At 35.4% G+C, this 6,661-nt stretch overlaps 1 long non-coding RNA gene across 1 annotated transcript; it reads left to right on the top strand.

Annotated features, from left to right (window-relative positions):
• Positions 1–970: 970 nt before the first annotated feature.
• Positions 971–1,201, top strand: LOC308639941. Its single transcript, XR_014020132.1, has 2 exons — positions 971–1,054; positions 1,133–1,201. It is a non-coding gene; the product is annotated as an uncharacterized lncRNA (long non-coding RNA).
• The last annotated feature ends 5,460 nt before the right edge of the window (positions 1,202–6,661 follow it).

The following is a 6,661-nucleotide window of genomic DNA, read 5'->3' as shown; positions in this document are numbered from 1 at the left end:
AGGCATAAGAAGAGTACCTCACTTTATTTATACAGAAACATCACAATGCAACATCAAGATAATCAGAATACAAATGTCATCAACAATATGCCATTGCAGGGGGTAAAAAGAAAGAGGGGAGCTGGATTGGAGCTCAGTGATAGAGCACTTGCCTAGCACATGTGAGGCACTGGGTTCAATCCTCAGCACTGCACAAATCAAGGACTGGGGCTGTAGCTCAGTGGCAGAGAGCTTGCCTAGAATGCATGAAGCAGGTTTGATCCTCAGCACCACATAAAAATAAATAAGTAAACATCTAAACTAAAAAAATATTAAAAAAGGAAAATCACTGTAAAATTGCATATACTATTATCTAGTCTGGGAGCAGTTAGTCTATTACCTATATTTATCCACTATTTCAAGGACGAATGTAACTTCTTTGAACATTTAAGTTTTATTCTCTTTCTCAATCTCTCTTTTAAAATGGAACACATTTTTGCTTATATCCAAGGGGAACATAGTACTTTTTAAAAATATATTTTTAGTTGTAAATGGATCTTTTTATATTATTTATATGTTGCGCAGAGGATCAAACCCAGGGCCTCACACGTGCCAGGAAGTGCTCTACCACTGAGCCAAAAGTTCAGCTGGGGAACAAAGTACTTTTATATTAAGCATATTATAAAATTTGAATAGGAGACTGAATTTGGGGTATATATACATTTGTGTGTATATATACGTTTGTGTGTGTGTGTGTGTGTGTGTGTGTGTATATATATATTCGTGTACCCATACATGTCACATATATTATGTCACATATGTACAACACACACATTCACACATACACACATATATATTCAGTTACTTTCACCAAATATATGCTGCATAATTATTATTACTAATTTTTCTTCCTAGTCCACTAATATGATATAAATACATGTTGAAAAGTGAAAATGAAAAAAAATTCATTCTACTGTCTCTTCTCCATATATTTTTTCTTTTTTTTTTTTTTTTTTTTTTTTTTTTTTTTTTTTTTTTTTTTTTTTTTTTTTTGGAGATTAATGCCCTATCTGAGGTGCAGGTGGCAAAGACTTTCTCCCATTTTGTAGGTTCTCTCTTCACATTTTTTATTGTTTCCTTTGCTGTGGAGAAGCTTTTTAGTTTTTTTTTTTTTTTTTTTTTTTTTTTTTTTTTTTTTTTTTTTTTTTTTTTTTTTTTTATTGGTTGTTCAAAACATTACACAGCTCTTGACATAGCATATTTCTTACATAAGCTTTGAGTGAGTTATGAACTCCCATATTTACCCCCAACGCAGATTTCAAAATCATATCATTTAAATATCCCCATTTTTACAAAATGCCATATTAGTAACTGTTGTATTCTGCTACCTTTCCTGTCCTATACTATCCCCCCTCCCCTCCCCTCCCCTCCCATCCTCTCTATCTACCCCATCCACTGTAGTTTATTTCTCTCCTTATTAATTTTCCCATTCCCCTCACAGCCTCTTATATGTATTTTTGTATAACAATGCGGCTCTCCCTCCATTTCCATGTAATTCCCATTTTCTTTCCCTTTCCCTCCCCCTTCATGTCTCTGTTTATTGCTAGTCTTTTCTTCCTGCTCTTCCTCCCTTCTCTAATCTTAATTGCTCTCATTATATCAAGGAAGTCATTTTGTATTTGTTTTTTAAGGATTGGCTAGCTTCACTAAGCATAATCTGCTCTAGTGCCATCCATTTCCCTGAAAATTCTATGATTTTGTCATTTTTTATTGCTGCATAGTACTCCATTGTGTATAGATGCCACATTTTTTTAATCCATTCATCTATTGAAGGGCATCTGGGTTGGTTCCACAGTCTAGCTATTGTGAATTGTGCTGCTATGAACATCGATGTGGCAGTGTCCCTGTAGCATGCTCTTTTAAGGTCTTCAGGGAATAGTCCGAGAAGGGCAATAGCAGGGTCAAATGGTGGTTCCATTCCCAGCTTTCCCAGGAATCTCCATACTGCTTTCCAAAGTGGCCTAACCAATTTGCAGTCCCACCAGCAATGTACAAGAGTACCCTTTTCCCCACATCCTCTCCAGCATTTGTTGTTGTTTGACTTCATAATGGCTGCCAATCTTGCTGGAGTGAGATGGTATCTTAGTGTGGTTTTGATTTGCATTTCTCTGACTGCTAGAGATGGTGAGCATTTTTTCATGTACTTGTTGATTGATTGTATGTCCTCCTCTGAGAAGTGTCTGTTTAGGTCCTTGGCCCATTTGTTGATTGGGTGATTTGTTATCTTGCTGTCTAATTTTTTGAGTTCTTTATATACTCTGGATATTAGGGCTCTATCTGAAGTGTGAGGAGTAAAAATTTGTTCCCAGGATGTAGGCTCCCTATTTACCTCTCTTATTGTTTCTCTTGCTGAGAAAAAACTTTTTAGTTTCAGTAAGTCCCAATTGTTGATTCTTGTTATTAACTCTTGTGCTATGGGTGTCCTATTAAGGAATTTGGGGCCTGACCCTACAATATGTAGATCGGAGCCAACTTTTTCTTCTATCAGACGCAGAGTCTCTGTTTTGATATCAAGGTCTTTGATCCATTTTGAGTTAATTTTTGTACATGGTGAGAGGAGAGGGTTTAGTTTCATTTTGTTGCATATGGATTTCCAGTTTTCCCAACACCATTTGTTGAAGATGCTATCCTTCCTCCATTGCTTGCTTTTAGCCCCTTTATCAAATATTAGGTAGTTGTAACTTTGTGGGTTAGTCTCTGTGTCCTCTATTCTGTACCATTGGTCCACCCGCCGGTTTTGGTACCAGTACCATGCTGTTTTTGTTACTATTGCTCTGTAATATAATTTGAAGTCTGGTATTGCAATACCGCCTGATTCACTCTTCCTGCTTAGTATTGCTTTTGCTATTCTGGGTCTTTTATTTTTCCATATGAATTTCATGATTGCTTTATCTATTTCTACAAGAAGTGCCATTGGGATTTTGATTGGCATTGCATTAAACCTATAGAGAACTTTTGGTAATATTGCCATTTTGATGATGTTAGTTCTGCCTATCCATGAACAGGGTATATTTTTCCATCTTCTAAGATCCTCTTCTATTTCTTTCTTTAGGGTTCTGTAGTTTTCATTGTATAGGTCTTTCACCTCTCTTGTTAGGTTGATTCCCAAGTATTTTATTGTTTTTGAGGATATTGTGAATGGGGTGTTTTTCCTCATTTCCGTTTCAGAAGTTTTGTCGCTGATATACAGAAATGCCTTTGATTTATGTGTGTTGATTTTATATCCTGCCACTTTGCTGAATTCATTTATTAGTTCTAGTAGTTTTTTTGTAGACCCTTTTGGGTCTTCTAGGTATAGAATCATGTCATCTGCAAATAGTGATAATTTAAGTTCTTCTTTTCCAATTTTTATGCCTTTAATTTCTTTCGTCTGTCTGATTGCTCTGGCCAGTGTTTCTAGAACTATGTTGAACAGAAGTGGTGAGAGCGGGCATCCTTGTCTTGTTCCAGATTTTAGAGGGAATGCCTTCAATTTTTCTCCATTCAGAATGATGCTAGCCTGAGGCTTAGCATAAATAGCTTTTACAATGTTGAGGTAAGTTCCCGTTATCCCTATTTTTTCTAATGTTTTGAACATAAAGGGATGCTGTACTTTGTCAAATGCCTTTTCTGCATCTATTGAGACGATCATATGGTTCTTATCTTTAAGTCTATTTATATGGTGGATAACATTTATTGATTTCCGTATATTGAACCATCCTTGCATCCCAGGGATGAATCCTACTTGATCATGGTGCACTATTTTTTTAATGTGTCTTTGTATCCGATTTGCCATTATTTTATTGAGGATTTTTGCATCTAGGTTCATCAGAGATATTGGTCTGTAGTTTTCTTTCTTTGAGGTGTCTTTGTCTGGTTTCGGAATCAGGGTGATGTTTGCCTCATAGAATGAGTTTGGAAGAGCTCCCTCTTTTTCTATTTCCTGGAATAACTTGAAAAGTATTGGTATTAATTCTTCTTTAAAGGTTTTGTAAAACTCCGCTGTATACCCATCCGGTCCTGGGCTTTTCTTGGTTGGTAGTCTTTTGATGGCTTCTTCAATTTCATCCATTGATATTGGTCTGTTCAAATTGTGTGTATCTTCCTGACTCAGTTTGGGCAAATCATATGTCTTAAGAAATTTATCGATGTCCTCACTATCCTCAATTTTATAGGAATATAGGTTTTCAAAATAATTTCTAATTATCTTCTGTATTTCTGTAGCATCTGTTGTGATATTGCCTTTTTCATCCCGTATGTTAGTGATTTGAGTTCTCTCTCTTCTTCTCTTCGTTAGCATGGCTAAGGGTCTGTCAATCTTATTTATTTTTTCGAAGAACCAACTTTTAGTTTTGTTAATTTTTTCAATAGTTTCTTTTGTTTCAATTTCATTGATTTCTGCTCTGATTTTAATTATTTCTTGCCTTTTGCTGCATTTGTTGTTGTTTTGTTCTTCCTTTTCTAGGGCTTTGAGATGAAGTGTGAGTTCATTTATTTGTTGGTTTTTTTTTTTTCTGAGGAATGACCTCCAGGAGATGAATTTCCCTCTTAAAACTGCTTTCATTGTGTCCCATAGATTTCGATAAGTTGTATCTGTGTTTTCATTTATCTCTAGGAATTTCTTGATTTCCTCCTTTATGTCTTCTGTAACCCATTGATCATTAAGTAACATATTGTTCATTTTCCATGTGATATAGGATTTTCCCTTCCTTCTTTTATCATTAATTACCAGTTTCATTCCACTATGGTCAGATAAAGTGCATGGTATTATCTCCACACCTTTATATTTACTAAGGGTTGCCCTATGGCATAATATATGGTCTATTTTTGAGAAGGATCCATGTGCTGCTGAGAAAAACGTATATACACTAGAAGATGGTTGATATATTCTATATATGTCAGTTAAGTCTAGGTTATTAATTGTGATATTGAGTTCTATAGTTTCTTTATTCAACTTTTGTTTGGAGGATCTGTCCAATGGTGAGAGAGGTGTGTTGAAGTCACCCATAATTATTGTGTTGTGGTCTATTTGATTCTTGAACTTGAGGAGAATTTGTTTTATGAACGTCGCAGCACCATTATTTGGTGCATAAATATTGATAATTGTTATATCTTGTTGGTGAATGGTTCCTTTTAACAGTATATAATGTCCTTCCTTATCCCTTTGGATTGATTTAGTCTTGAAGTCGATTTTATTCGATATGAGGATGGCCACGCCTGCTTGCTTGCGAGGACTGTGTGCATGATATATTTTTTCCCAACCTTTCACCTTCAGCCTGTGTACGTCTTTTCCAGTCAGATGTGTCTCCTGGAGGCAGCATATTGTTGGATTTGTTTTTTTAATCCATGTTACCAGCCTATGTCGCTTTATTGGAGAGTTTAAACCATTAACATTTAGAGTTACTATTGATGTATATTTTGTACTTCCAGCCATGTTTGATTGTTTATCTCTTTTTTTTTTTTTATAGTTTAGTTTGTTTCTCCATGGTTAGCTTTCCCCCCACCATCTGTCCTTATTGAGGTACTTCCCATTGTTGGCTTTGGTTATTGTTATTCACTTCTTCCTCGTGTAGTGTTTTGTTCAAGATGCTTTGCAATGCTGGTTTTCTGGCTACAAATTCTTTTAGCTTTTGTTTATCATGAAAGATTTTTATTTCGTTGTCGTACCTGAAGCTTAATTTTGCTGGATACAGAATTCTTGGTTGGCATCCATTGTCTTTCAGTGTTTGAAATATGTTGTTCCAGGATCTTCTCGCTTTCAGCGTCTGTGATGAAAAATCCGTTGTTAATCTTATTTGTTTACCCCTGAATGTAATCTGTCTCTTTTCTCTTGCAGCTTTTAATATTTTCTCTTTGTTCTGTATATTTGATATCTTCATAACAATGTGTCTTGGCGTTGGTCTACTGTGATTTTGTGTGCTCGGTGTCCTGTATGCATCTTCAATTTGTATATCTGTTTCCTTTTTTATTTCTGGAAAGTTTTCTGTAATTATTTCTTTTAGCAGGTTACTCATTCCCTTGGTTTGACTCTCTATCCCTTCCTCTATCCCAATCACTCTTAAATTTGGTTTTTTTATGTTGTCCCATACCTCTTGGATGTTTCTCTCGTGGTTTTTAACCGTCCTATCAATGTTGGCTAGACTCTTTTCAAGATGATATATTTTGTCTTCATTATCTGAAGTTCTGGCTTCTACTTGCTCCATTCTATTAGTGATACTCTCATTTGAGTTTTTAATTTGGTTTATAGTTTCCTTCACTTCTAAGATTATCGTTTGATTCTTTTTTATAATCTCTATCTCCTGATACAGATGCTTAACTTCTTCTTTTATCTGTTTATGTAATACATTCTCAATGTGTTCTTTCGCTGCTTGAATTTGCTGTCTCATATCCTCTTTAAGGTTCCATTCCATCTGTCTAAGGTGTTCCTTGAGCTCTTTGTATGACCATTTTTCTGATGACTCTAGGTCCTCCTGAATATTTAGGCTATCCTGCATTGTTTGTACTCCTTTTCTTCCTTGCCTTTTGAAGCTGCTCATATTGCTTCTTGTTCTGTTTGACTGTTGAGCTAGTGTTTACTCCTATAAATTTATTTGATGCTTGGGATGAAAGGTATTAGAAGGGAAGAGAGGAGGTCACTAAAGAG

The sequence above is a fragment of the Spermophilus citellus genome (assembly GCF_964194105.1).
Source record: "Spermophilus citellus genome assembly, chromosome: X".
NCBI lineage: Eukaryota > Metazoa > Chordata > Mammalia > Rodentia > Sciuridae > Spermophilus > Spermophilus citellus.
This window is presented reverse-complemented; position numbering and strand designations above follow the sequence as displayed.